The sequence below is a fragment of the Choloepus didactylus genome, chromosome 4 (genome assembly GCF_015220235.1).
Source record: "Choloepus didactylus isolate mChoDid1 chromosome 4, mChoDid1.pri, whole genome shotgun sequence".
Classification (NCBI taxonomy): Eukaryota; Metazoa; Chordata; class Mammalia; order Pilosa; family Megalonychidae; genus Choloepus; species Choloepus didactylus.
In genome coordinates this window covers 120,590,061-120,604,789 of record NC_051310.1, presented here as the reverse complement: position 1 = coordinate 120,604,789, position 14,729 = coordinate 120,590,061, and the positions used below count along the sequence as shown (strand labels likewise).

Genomic DNA, 14,729 nt, shown 5'->3' with positions numbered 1-14,729 from the left:
TAAGCAATCTTCCAACAAAAGAAATAAAACAAGTGCAACACCAGGAAAACAGGACACCTCCTTTCTACTCAAAGATGTCATTACACCTTTAAAAGCAGGGGTGGGATCATTTGAGATGTGGAGTAGGGCATTTCTCTCTAAGCATCTGGGGGTCCTCTCTTAGCTTCTCTGGGGCAAACTTTGGGCTTCATCTCTTAGCTTAGAATCTCCAAACATCTTTCTGTCTGCGTCTCCAAGCATTTGGGTCTGTGTTGGACCCTGAGCTCTCCTAAGGACTCCAGTAAACTAATCAAGACCCACCTTGAATGGGTGGGGTCACACCTCCATGGAAATAATCTAATTAAAAGGTCTCACTCACTGTTGGGTGGGTCACATTTCCATGGAAACAACTAATCAAAATATCTCACCCATTATAAGTGTGGACCCACAAGATTGGCTTAAAAGAACATGGCTTTTGTGGGGGACATAATAGATTCAGACCAGCACAAAGTGTTTTTCAGCCATTTCTATATCCTCTTTGGAAAAATGTCTATTCATGTCTTTTACCCATTTTTTAATTGGGTTCATCTTTTCATTATTGAGTCATAGGATCTCTTTATATATCCTGGATATTAAACCTTTATAGGATATGTGGTTTCCAAATATTTTCTCCCATTGAGTAGGCTTTCATTTCACCTTCTTGACAAAGTCCTTTGAAGCACAAAAGTCTTCAACTTTGAGGAGGCCCCTTTATCTATTTTTTTCTTTCATTGTTTGTGCTTTGGGTGTAATGTATAAGAAACCACCTCCTACCACAAGATCTTGAATATGCATCCCTACACTTTCTTCTAGGAGTTTTATGGTTATGACTTTTATATCTAGGTCTTTGATCCATTTTGAGTTAATTTTTGTATAAGGTGTAAGATATGGGTTCTCTTTCATTCTTTTGGCTATGGATAGCCAGTTTGCCACGTTGAAGAGACTGCTCTATCCCAGTTGGGTAGACTTGGGAGCACTGTCAAAAACCAATTGACCGTAGATGTGAGGATCTGTTTCTGAACTCTCAATTCTATTCCACTGATCAGAATGTCTATTTTTATCACTATAGCTTTGTAATATGCTTTAACATCAGGAAGTGAGAGTCCTCCAACTTCATTTTTCATTTTCAAGATGTTTTTGGCTATTCAGGACCCCTTACCCTTCCAAATAAATTGTCTTTTCCAATCCTGCAAGGTAGGCTATTGTTATTTTTATTAGGATTGTGTTGAACCTAAATCAATTTGGGTAGAATTGACATCTAAACAATATTTAGTCTTCCAATCCATGAACATGGAATATCCTTCCATTTATTTAGGTCTTCTTTGATTTCTTTTACCAATGCTTTATACTTTTCTGAATACGGGTCCTTTACAACCTTGTTTAAATTTATTCCTATGTATTTGATTCTTTTAGTTGCTATTGTTAATGGAATTTTTTCCCCTCATTTCCTCCTCAGATTGCTCATTACTAGTGTACAGAAACACTACTGATTTTTGCATGTTAATCTTGTATCCCACCACTTTGCTGAACTCATTTATTAGGTTCAGTTCTCAGCTTCTCTCTTTCCTCTCTCATTTTACTATAGGCTGCAAGGAGAAGCCAGGCCACATTTTTGATATTTACTTTGGAGATCTCTTCAGCTAAGTATCCCGGCTCATTGCTTTCAAATTCTGCCTTCCATCCAACAACAGGACTCAGAATTTTGCCAAATTCTCTGCCACTTTAAAAAAAGGATCATCTTTCTTCCAGTTTGCAAAGACACGTTCATCATTTCTGTTTAAGTCCTCATTAGAAGTATCATTAGAGTCCATATTTCTACCAACAGTATCTTCAAAACAATCTAGGCCTATTCTATCAAGCTCCTCACAATTCTTCTAGAATCTTCCCCTTATCCATTTAAAAGCTGTTCCAACATGTTTGGTATTTGCAAAACTAAGCAGCAGCACTCCACTCTTTGTACCAAAATCTGTTCTGGTTTGCTAATGCTGCCGTTATACAAAATACCAGAAATGAATTGTCTTTTATAAAGGGGGTTTATTAAGGCATCAACAAGAGGATACCTTCACTGAAGAATGGCTGATGGCATCTGGAATACCTCTGTTAGCTGGGAAGGCATGTGGCTGGCATCTGCTTGTCCTTTGCTCCTGGGTTGTGTTCAAAATGGCCTTCTCTAAAATGTCTCTGGCTTTTGTCTTAGCTCCTCCCTCACAGCTCCTGTGCTTCCTTGCTTCTTTCTTCAAGGGCATTTCTCTCCAAGCGTCTGGAGGTCCCCTCTTAGCTTCTCTGGGGCAAACTCTGGGCTTCATCTCTTAGCTTGGCATCTCCAGACATTCTTCTGTCCACATCTCCAAGCATCTCCAAGCATCTGCAAGTGTCTGGGGCTGTGTTGGCTCTTAGCTTCTCTCTTAAATACTGCAGTGAACTAATCAAGACCCACTGTGAGTGGGCAGGGTCCACGTCTCCATGGAAATAATTCAATCAGAAGTTCCACCCTAATAAACAGACTAATCAGTCTGCCCCCACAAGATTGCATTAAAGAACATGGCTTTTCTGGGGGACATAATATATCCAAACCGGCATGCAGCATAATGTTGAATAAAAATGATGGAAGTAGACATTTAGTATCTGTGCCAGTTTGAATGTGTTATGTCCCCCCCAAACACCATTATCTTTGATGTAATCTTGTGTGGGCAGACCTATCAGTGTTAATTAGATTGTAATTCTTTGAGTGTTTCCATGGAGATGTGCCCCACCCAACTGTGGGTGATGACTCTGACTGGATAATTTCCATGGAGGTGTTACCCCACCCATTCAGGGTGGGTCTAAATTAAATCACTGGAGCCATGTAAGTGAGCCAGCAAACAGAAGGGACTCAGTGCAGCTGAGAGTGACATTTTGAAGAGGAGCTACAGCCAAGAGGGACACTTTGAAGAACGTACAGAAGCTACAGATGAGAGACAGTTTGAAGACGGCCGTTGAAAGCAGACTCTTGCTCCAGAGAAGCTAAGAGAGGACAAAAGCCCCAAGAGCATTTGTGACATTTTGAAGAGGAGCTGTGGCCTAGAGAGGAACATCCTGGGAGAAAGCCATTTTGAAACCAGAACTTGGAGCAGACTCTGGCTACATGCCTTCCCATCTAACAGAAGTTTTCTGGACACCATTGCCCATCTTCCAGCGAAGGTACCCGATTGTTGATGTGTTACCTTGGATGCTTTATGGCCTTAAGACTGTAACTGTGTAACCAAATAAACCCCCTTTTATAAAAGCCAGTCCATCTCTGGTGTTTTGCATTCCGGCAGCATTAGCAAACTAGAACAGTATCCTATTCTTAACCTCAAGGGAAAGTAATATTTCAATAACTATGTTGTTAAAGAGCTGTTGTTGACACCTTTCTATTCCTATTACAATGTAATTTTAATTTGTGTTTTGTGAGTGAGCTTGAACATATGTTTTCATATATTTCAGAGCTGTCCATATTTCCTTTTTTGTGAAGCGCCTTTCTTATTCTTGGATAGTATTTCTATTAGGTCATGGAGCTTTTTCTTATTGATTTATAGAATCAATCTTTCTCTCTCTCTCTCTCTATTCCCCCCTCCTTTTTTTTTTTTTTTGATATGAGTTGCAAGTATTTTATCCCAGCTTGTCCATATAGTAAATCCTTTTTTAAAAAAGTAACAATGAAAACAACAAAAAAAGTGACACTATGAAGACTAAATATAGTTTTATCACTAAATCTAAAAGGGCTAAATACATCTAATAAAAGAAAAAGCCTCTGAAATTGGGTCACAAATTTAAAGTCCATCTATAATCTGTTTATCAGAGACACATTTAAAGCAAATGACTAGAAAAGTTGCAAATAAAAGGAAAACTGTGCCAGTTTGTTTCAAAATGTGGCTAACATCAATTTCTTTTCTTCCTGTATATGCAAGACAGTCCCTCACCAAGAGGTGCCTGTTCTTCCACCTCCTTGAATCTGAGCTGGCTGTGATTGTTGTGATGAACAGAATATGGCAGAAGCAAAACTATGCCAGTCTGAATCTAGCCTTTGAGAAGACTGGCACCTTCTCCTGCTTTTCTTAGAACACTTGTGTAGTGAAATGCAGCCATCATCTAAGAATGCTGACTATTCTGAGATGACCATGTTATGAGGAAGCCCAAATTATGCACATAGATTGGCTTTATGGAGAGCAAGAAAGATGCTTGGCTAGTCTGCATTTATGTTTTGTTTGTTTGTTTGTTTTTCAGATAAAATTCACATAGCATATTATTAACCATTAGCCAATTCAAAGTGTACAATTTAGTGGCATTTGTACATCCACAATGTTGTACAACCAGCATGTCTATCTAGTTCTTAGATATCTTCATGCCTCCAAAGGAAACTCCATCCTGATTTTCATTTCCTCAAAAGGTAAATGAATTTTTCTCCTCCTCTCAGCCCTTGGCAACCAGTAGTCTGTTTTTTGTCTCTATGGATGTTTCATATAAATGGAATCATATTGTGCTGGTTTGGATGTATTATGTCCCCCAAAACGCCATGTTCTTTGATGCAATCTTGTGTGGGCAGATGGATTAGTGTTGATTAGGTTGGAACCTTTTGATTGAATGTTTCCATGGAAATGTGGCCCCACCTATTCAGCCTGGGTCTTTGATTTAATCACTGGAGCCATATAAAAAGAGCTCACAAACAGAAGGATCTCAGAGCAGCTGTGAGTGACATTTTAGAGAGCAACTGAGGGAGACATCTTGGAGATGGCCATTGAAGCAGACTTATGCTAGCCCAGAGAAGCTAAGAGAAGACAAAACACCCCAAGAGCAACATTTTGAAGAATTCACACAAGCTGAGAGGGGAGCTGGAATACAACCCAGGATTAGCAGATGCCAGCCATGTGCCTTCCCCCCTAACAGAGTGGTATTCCAGATGCCATTGGCTTTCCTTCTGTGGAGGTACACTCATGTTGATGCCTTAATTTGGACATTTTCATGGCCTTCAGACTGTAAATTTGTAACCAAATAAACCCCCTTTATAAAAACCAATCCATTTCTGGTATTTTGCATAATGGCAGCATTAGCAAACTGGAACACATACAGTATGTGACCTTTTGTGTCTGGCTCCTTTCTTTTAATATAATGGTTTTTAGGATCATCCATATTGTATCATCCTCCCATTTATTTTAACAATTCCAATGGGAGGCACCACACATGTGGGTAAAGAAGCCATCTTGGACATCCAGCCCAATTGAGGGTCTAGATAATGCTAGCCTTACCTTCTATCTGATTGCAAAATCATGAGAGACCCAAAGACTTGAGACCTGGATGAGCCCAGTTAACCCAAGGAAACATGAGAGATAATAAATAGTTATTTTAAGCCATTAAATTTTTGGAGTGGTTTGTTACACAGCAATAAATAACTGAAACAAGGGGCAAAAGTACCTAAGGCAAATGTAAACAAACAAACATAGTTCACAGACCTATGATCTTAATAACCAACAAAGTTGAATACAGTAAGTAATAGCATAAAACAAGATAAATAAGACATTTGGTAGTTATCATAAGGAGTGCAAATCATACCAAAAATCTGCAGTTTTTGGTATCTATGCTCCTAATAAAATAGCATCAACATTCTTAAAGCAAAATCATCAGGAAATATAAGAATTTATCAAAAGTGCTTTATTTATCCCAAAATTAACACCAGTAGAGATAGAAATTCTGAGTAGACCATTTACCATAGAAATAACCTAAAATATTAGAGGATATCCTACATGAAAAATACCAGGTTCAAATGGTTTCATACAGAAATATTACCAAACCTTTAAATATCATGTAATCTCACTGCTACTTAAACTAGTCCATCTCCTGTTTATGTGAAATATGCCGTTAGTTCCCAAACCCAAGAAAAAATTGCCCCACTTAAAAAACTACAAACCAACCTCTTTCATGAATATGATGCATTCAGTATTTAAATAAAATCTTTTGTAAACAAAATTCAACAATGCCTTAGAAAAAGAATACAATATAATTAAGAGAAGTTTGTTGCAGAAATGCAATGATGTTTCACTATTAGAAAATTAATTAATGTATTCATCATATATGAAGAACTAAGAAGGAAAATCATATGATCATCTTCATAAATTCAAAAAAGTGTGTGACAAAATACCACACTGTTAACAACTCTAAATAAAATAAGAATTGATAGACACTTCCTTAATATGACAAAATATGTTTACCCCAGCCCTAAATATGGCATTTTACTTAATGGAGATATATTAGAAGCTTTCTTTCTAAACTCAGAAACAAAGAAAGGATGCCCACCACTTCGTCTGTATTTGCCAATGTATATAAGGTATTAATAAGAGAAAGGGGATTAAAAAAAAAAAATAAGAGAAAGGGAGTCATAAGAATTGGGGAAAAAAAAGGGTAACTACCTATAATTGAAGACGATATTACTGTATATCTGGAAAACACAAAAAATCAACTACTACAAATAATAAGCTAATTTTAGTAAAATAACGGGATAAAACTTTCATACAAAAATCAATAGCTTCAAACAAATGCTAGTTAGAATATATAATAGAAAATCTCATCATAGCAAAAAATAAAATAAAATACTTAAGCTTAAACTAAATAAGAACTATCTAAGACATGTTTAAGGAAAACTATAAACCATCAGTTTACCATATGAACCATCAAATCTTTATTTTCTAAAGCTTGATAAATTGATTCTTTTTTTTTTCTTTTTGTAGGGGGGAGGGCAGTGAGTTTACCTGCAGAGTTGGCTTAGAGAGAGAAGTCACATTTGAAGAACAAAAGAGGTTCTCTGGGGGTGACTCTTAGTCACAATTTTAAATAGGCTTAACCTTGCCTTTGCAGTAACAAATTTCATAAGGGCAAGTCCCAAGATCAAGGGCTCAGCCTTCTGTTTAGAAGCCCCCAATGCTTGTGAGAATATCATTAATTCCCCAGGTGGGGAAATTTAATATGTCTGCATTTCCCCCCAGTTCCTCAAGGGGCCCTGCAAATACATTTTTATACTCTGCCCAAATAACTTTGGGATGTATCAGGATTTCACACTAACATGTACAAACCTACCAGATCTCACTTCCTATTCAAAGTTCCATGTAATTATGGTGTTTGAATAAACTGACTCTACAAGTTAAATTATTTAGTGTACTACAGAAAATATAGATCCTGTACCAAATAAACATGTCTTCCCTTGGTCTTACACAGAAGTTGACGTTTTATAACACAGTCAATATCATCCTTTACCCTTTGGCCTGATTTGCCTTAGTCCTAACTAGATTCACTTCATTCACATCTCTAACTGAAGTCTGAACTCTTTTTCAGCTTTTTTAACAGTGGCTGTATGAGGTAATATGTTCATAGCTGCTGAACTCTAGCTTTGAGTCTCAGGTGTCACACAGATACCCAAAGTTCCAGAGACCGACCAGGTTATACACAAAGAGCTCAGCATCTCAGAATTTAGAGATAACCATTACAACTCAGGGATAGATGTGACTGCCATAATAGCTTACAATCTAGTGACCTTTACAGTAGCCTTCCCCTGATAACCTGTGCTCTTAAGATACAATTCTCAGAGTTTACACATCATAGTTAGTCCATATTAGTGAGGCATTAGAATGTTTGTCTTTTCATTTATGGCATAGGTCACTTGAAATGCTGTCCTCAAGATCCATTCACCTAGTTGCATGTCTCACAACTTCATTCCTTCTTGCAGCTGCATAATACTCTCTTATATGCATACTCTACAGTTCACCATTCTGTTCATCAGTCAGTGAACCCTTAGGCCACGTCCATCCATTGTAAATTATGAATTCTGTATGGGTAATTGATTTTTTTTTCATTTTTATTGAGATTGTTCAGATACCATACAATTATCAAAAGATCCATAGTGTACAATCACTTGCCCCTGGGTACCCTCGTACAGCTGTGCATCCATCACACTTAATTTTTGTTCAATTTTTAGAAACTTTTCATTACTCCAGACAAGAAATAAAGTGAAAGATGAAAAAAGAAAAAAAGAAAAGGAAACTCTAATCCTCCCCTATCCCTAACCAACCCCCCTCAATTGCTGACTTGTAGTATTGATATAGTACATTTGTTACTGTTTATGAAAAAATGTTGAAATACTACTAACTGTAGTATATAGTTTGTAAAAGGTATATAGTTCTTCCCTATATGCCCCTCTATTATTAACTTCTAATTGTATTGTCATACATTTGTTCTGGTTCATGGAAGTGATTTCTAGTATTTGTACAGTTGATCATGGACATTGCCCACCATAGGATTCAGTTTTATACATTCCCATCTTTTGACCTCCAACTTTCCTTCTGGTAACGTATATGACTCTGAGCTTCCCCTTTCCACCTCATTCACACACCATTCGGCGCTGTTTGTTATTCTTACATCTTGCTACCAACAACCCTGTTCATTTCCAAACATTTAAGTTCATCCTAATTGAACATTCTGCTCATACTAAGCAACCACTCCCCATTCTTAAGCCTTGTCCTATATCTTGGTACCTTATATTTCATGTCTATGAGTTTACATATTATAATTAGTTCCTATCAGTGAGACCCTGCAATAATTGTCCTAATGTGTCTGGCTTATTTCACTCAGTATATTGCCCTCGAGGTTTTGTCATCAACCCATTTTTTTTAATATGGTTTTGTTCACTCACCATACATTCCATCCCAAGTAAATAATCGATGGTTTTCTGCATGGTCATACATTTATGTATTCACCACCTTCACCACTATCTATATAAGAGCATCTACATTTCTTCCACAAGGCAGGAGGGAGAGTCAAAGAAGATAGAGAGGCAAAAGAAAGAGGAAAAAAAAATGACAGCTAGGAAGCAGCAAAAGGAAAAATAACCTTAAATCAAAGTAGAATAAAGAATCAGACAATACCACCAATGTCAAGTGTCTAACATGCCTCCCCTATCCCCCCCTCTTATCTGCGTTCACCTTGGTATATCACCTTTGTTACATTAAAGGAAGCATAATACAATGATTCTATTAGTTACAGTCTCTAGTTTATGCTGATTGCATCCCTCCCCCAATGCCTCCCCATTTTTAACACCTTGCAAGGTTGACATTTGCTTGTTCTCCCTCGTAAAAGAACATATTTGTACATTTTATCGCAATTGTTGAATACTCTAGATTTCACCAAGTTACACAGTCCCAGTCATTATCTTTCCTCCTTTCCTGTGGTGTCTCACATGCTCCCCACCTTCCTCTCTCAACCGTATTCATAGTTACCTTTGTTCAGTGTACTTACATTGTTGTGCTACCATCTCCCAAAATTGTGTTCCAAACCACACACTCCTGTCTTCTATCACCCTGTAGTGCTCCCTTTAGTATTTCCTGTAGGGCAGGTGTCTTGTTCACAAAGTCTTTCATTGTCTGTTTGTCAGAAAATATTTTGAGCTCTCCCTCATATTTGAAGGACAGCTTTGCTGGATATAGGATTCTTGGTTGGCGGTTTTTCTCTTTCAGTATCTTAAATATATCACACCCGCTTCCTTCTTGCCTCCATGGTTTCTGCTGAGAGATCTGCACATAGTTTTATTAAGCTTCCTTTGTATGTAATGGATTGCTTTTCTCTTGCTGCTTTCAGGATTCTCTCTTTGTCTTTGACATTTGATAATCTGATTATTAAGTGTCTTGGCATAGGGCTATTCATATCTCTTCTGTTTGGAGTACGCTGCGCTTCTTGGATCTGTAATTTTATGTCTTTCATAAGAGATGGGAAATTTTCATTAATTATTTCCTCTATTATTGCTTCTACCCCCTTTCCCTTCTCTTCTCCTTCTGGGACACCAATGATACGTACATTATTGTACTTTGTCTCATCCTTGAGTTCCCGGAGACGTTGCTCATATTTTTTCATTCTTTTCTCCATCTGCTCCTTTGCGTATAGGCTTTCAGGTGTTTTGTTCTCCAGTTCCTGAGTGTTTTCTTCTGCCTCTTGAGATCTGCTGTTGTATGTTTCCATTGTGTCTTTCATCTCTTGTGTTGTGCCTTTCATTTCCATAGATTCTACTAGTTGTTTTTTTGAACTTTTAATTTCTGCCGTATACATGACCAGTGCTTCCTTTACAGCCTCTATCTCTTTTGCAATATCTTCTCTAAACTTTCTGAATTGATTTAGCATTAGTTGTTTAAATTCCTGTATCTCAGTTGAAGTGTATGTTTGTTCCTTTGACTGGGCCATAACTTTGTTTTTCTTAGTGTAGGTTGTAATTTTCTGTCGTCTAGGCATGGTTTCCTTGGTTATCCAAATCAGGTTTTCCCAGACCAGAACAGGCTCAGGTCCCAGAGGGAAGAAATATTCAGTATCTGGTTTCCCTGCAGGTGTGTCTTAGAAAATTGCTCCACCCTTTGATGCCTCGGGTCACTATGCTTTTCTGCCCAGCAGGTGATGCCTGTTAGCCTATAATTCTTGACTGGTGTGAGGAGGTATGGCCGTGTTCCCCCAGGCTCTGGGGTCTGGTTCTGAATGGAAAGGGCCCCACCCCTTTCCTCCTAGAGAAGACAGACCCCTCTGGTGGAGGTCATTAGCATTTCAATGGTCTCTCTCTCTGCTTGTGCTGTCTCCACCCTTCCCAGAGTCACAGCCCTGGAAACTGAAAACAACTGGGGCTTTCTCCACTGAGCCAAAAAAGAAACAGTCCCCTTCAGACCCAGTCCAAGGTGACCCTCTGGCTCTCCCAGGTCAGTTGTCACCCAAAGCCTCTGTCTGTTTTTTGGGGCTGCGTACCTGTAGTGAGCAGTTCACACTCGCTACTTAAAACCCCAGTTGGAGGTCAGCTGAGCTGTATTCGCTTGCTGGAAGAGAGCTTCTCTCTGGCACCACGCGGCTCTGCAGCTCGGGCTATGGGGGAGGGGGTCTCACGACTTGGTTCCGCAGGTTTTACTTACAGATTTTATGCTGTGTTCTCGGGCATTCCTACCAATTCAGGTTGGTGTATGATGAGTGGATGGTCTCGTTTGTCCCCCTGCAGTTATTCTGGATTATTTACTAGTTGTTTCTGTTTTTTTGTAGTTGTTCCAGGGGGACTACTTAGCTTCCACTCCTCTCTATGCCGCCGTCTTGCCCGAGATGTTGGGTAATTGATTTTTGACAAGAGTGCTAAGTACATGCAATGAGGGAAGAAAGTCCCTTCAATAAGTGATGTTGGGAAAACTGTATATCCATGTACAGATGAATAAATTTAGACCCTGACCTCATACCATGTACAAAAATCAACTGAAGATGAATCAAAGACCTAAATATAAGATCTAAAACTATAAAACTCTTAGACAAAGATAACATAGGGGCATATCATCATAACCTGAGATTTGGCAATGAATTCTTACATATGACACCAGAAGCACAAGCATCAAAAGAAATAATAAATGAAGTCTGGATGCAGGTGCGCCCTGAAGAGATCTGAGGCAGAGGCACCGGCCCCTGCGGCATTTCAAGTGAACTACACCATAAATGACAAGACAAACATTCTAATGCCTCACTAATATGGACTAACTATAATGTGTAAACTCTGAGAATTGCATCTTAAGAGCACAGGCAGAGAGGCCTGAGGACCTAAACCTGCCCAACGCCATCATCACCAGGATCATCAAGGAGGCGCTCCTGGAAGGTGTCAACATCTCCAAGGATGCCCAGAGCCCTATCTCCCATGCCACCAGCGTCTTCGTACTGTACCCACTTCGTGTAACAGTGTAACAACAATTTTGCTATGAAAGGGAAGCCCAAGACTCTGAATGCCAGTGATGTGCTCTTGGCCATGGAAGAGATGGAGTTCCAGCGGTTCATTACCCCCCTAAAAGAAGCCCTGGAAGCATACAGATGGGAGCAGAAAGGCAAGAATGAAGCTTCAAAGCAAAAGAAGAACTGAGACAAAAAGATTCAGAAGAACAAGACAAGATCAGGGATGAGGACAATGATGAAGATCAGGAAAGGCTGGAAGAAGAACAGAATGAGGAGGAGGAAGTGGACAACTGAATGGGGTGGGGAGATGGAGGCACCTTGGAAGGTACCATGCTGTAACTGTGGTACATGTTTATGTGAAGCTTTTCCCTGGTGGGCAGAGTAGTCTTAGGCTGAAGTGCCTGAGAAAATGGAAATAAAACTGACTAAATAATACCAGGGCTTCCTAGACTCAGAGCATCTGCATGACAGAATCCTGTTTTGCTTAATCAGCCTGAAGGTTATGACTTTTTGACAAGAGGGATTCTGAACAGCAAATGAAATTAGCCAATTTGATCTCTCTTGTTTAGTTATATATATGGTTAGGCAGTTTTTGATCCCCATTTTCCCCTCCAGAAACTAAGTAATAATAATAACTTTCATACATCTTGCTGTGTTCCAAATCACAGAGGCAGTTGAGGCTCAGGAAAAAATTTGGGCTTTGATCATGATCAGCCTGTTTGATTGTACAGTATTTGGCAACACCAGCTTATTAAGAGTCATCAGAATGGTTTGGCTTTAGTAGACTAAAAAAGTATGGGAGAAAAATGAAACCGGTTCTGTTGTTTCTTCGCTTGACAGTAGCATTAGATGAATCTCAATTTCTACAAACCCATTTGGCTTGGAGCTCTTTTGAATTGCCTGTAGGCATTTGACCTGCTGGGGTGGCTGTACTCTGGACATACATGCTTTCAAAGTAGCAGTATAGAGGATAATTACTCAAAACACATGGCTTAGTCTAGGGTGCACCTCACTGCCTGCCACTGTACAACTTTAGGATTTATCTTCACCAGCTGGAAGTCCATCTTGTAGTCCATCTCTTGTAGTCCATTTCCCAGACTTGTGACTATGGCTTTCATTCTTTAATTCATGACTATTTCCAAACTTCATTGCCTCTAGGTACAACTTTTTCCCTCTGCTTCTCTCTTCCTGTCTGTCTCTCTTTGTCTGCCTCTCTGTTTCCTATTTCCACGTTCTCTCACCCTCCTTTTCTCACCTTTTTTGCCAATCTAGAAACTTTGATAACCTGCTTAATATCCAAAAGTGCAGGTTCCTCTGATTCCTTAGTTATAATCTCATGCCTTTTAAAAATGATTTTGTAAAATCCCTGTGAACCTTAAGGAAACTCTGATAGTGCTCAAGAATCTAATTCCCCCCAAACCATCCCCTTTTAGCTACTTCTAAAGTATCTCTGTTGGTCTTTTTTAGCCTTTTTCTGTTTCCTTTCAGTGCGCCAAGCACTTTTTTGTTTGTCTTTGAGTTGAATGCTTGGAGTTTGGCAGGTAGGGATGTGTATGTTTGCATTGTTTTTGTTGAATACAGTGAAAAGTTTCTTGATAAGTGAGTGAAGAATCTTGGAAAAATTTATAATGCATTGTATAAATAACCTTGTTAAAAGTGAAAAAAAATAAATTTGATTTCATTAAAATGGATTGATTTTTGAATTAGTAGAACTAACATTACATTCCTAGGATAAACTCCACTTGGTATTGAGGCACTATCTTTTTGATATATTGCTGGATTCTATTAGCTGGTATTTTACTAAGGATTTTTGAATCTGTTTACTAGGTATATAGTTTTCTTATAATGTCTCTGTCTGCTATTGGTGTCAGGGTAATGGTGACTCCATAAAATGAAATGGGATATATTTCATCCTCTTCTGTTTTCTGCAAAATTGTGCCTAGAATTGGTCTTATTTCTTTTATGTTTGGCAGTGTTCCCCAGTGAAGCCATTTAGGTCTTGAGTGTTCTTTGTGGGAATGTTTTAATGACAAAATCAGTTTCTTTGATAGAGAAATGTCTGTTCAAGTCCTTGGTGCTTTTTTAAATTGGGTTGTTTATTTTTGCTGTTGAGTAATAGGAGTTCTTTAAAAAATTTATTCTGGATATTAAACCCTTATCAGATACCTGGTTTCCAAATATTTTCTCCCATTCTATAGGCTTTCTTTTCACTTTCTTGAAAATATTTTATGATATGCAAATATTTGTAATTTTGATGAAGTCCACTTCATTTTTTTTCCTTTGATGTGTGTCCTTTTAGTGTAAAGTGTAAGAATCCATTTCCTATACAAGTTCCTGAAGATGCTTCCCTATATTTTCTTCTATGAGTTTTACAGTTTTAGTTCTTATATTTAGGTCTTTGATCCACTTTGAGTTAATTTTTGTATATGGTGTGAGGTAGGGGTCCACCTTAATTCTTTTGTACATGGATATCCAGTTTTCCCAGCACCATTTGTTGAAGATAGTATTCTTTTCCCATTAAGTAGATGATACCCCCTTTAAAATCAATTTGGCCATAGGTGTGTGGAGTTATTTCTGAATGCTCAGTTCTATTCTATTGGTCTATATGTCTGTTCCTGGGCTAGTACCATACTGTTTTGATTACTGTAGCCTGTAATAAGTTTTGAAACCAGGTAGTGTGAGTCCTCCAACTTTGTTCTTCTTTTTCAAGATGGTTTTGGCTCTTCAGGTTGTTTATTTCTACTTGAGCAAGCTTTGGTAATTTGCGTTTTAAGGAGTTTATCCTGAATGCACAGGAACCACTATTGTTTGTTAATTTTTGGGGGGTATAGTAGGAAAAAGTTGGCAGAAATGTAGTTATTTTTAGGTTATTTGTTTTTCTTCTTTGTTTGGTTATGGTTTGTTAATTTTCTTGGGTTGTGGTACGAACATGTTGAAAGCAATGTAGTTATTTTAGGTTGTATTTTCTTATTCCTTTGTTT

General features: G+C 38.3%; 1 protein-coding gene and 1 pseudogene across 4 annotated transcripts in view; both read left to right on the top strand.

Annotated features, from left to right (window-relative positions):
- Window positions 1–14,729, top strand: part of RNF111 (ring finger protein 111) — a 180,368-nt gene that overhangs the window by 20,187 nt on the left and 145,452 nt on the right. The window lies entirely within an intron of this gene.
- LOC119530909 lies at window positions 5,887–12,042 on the top strand (annotated as a pseudogene).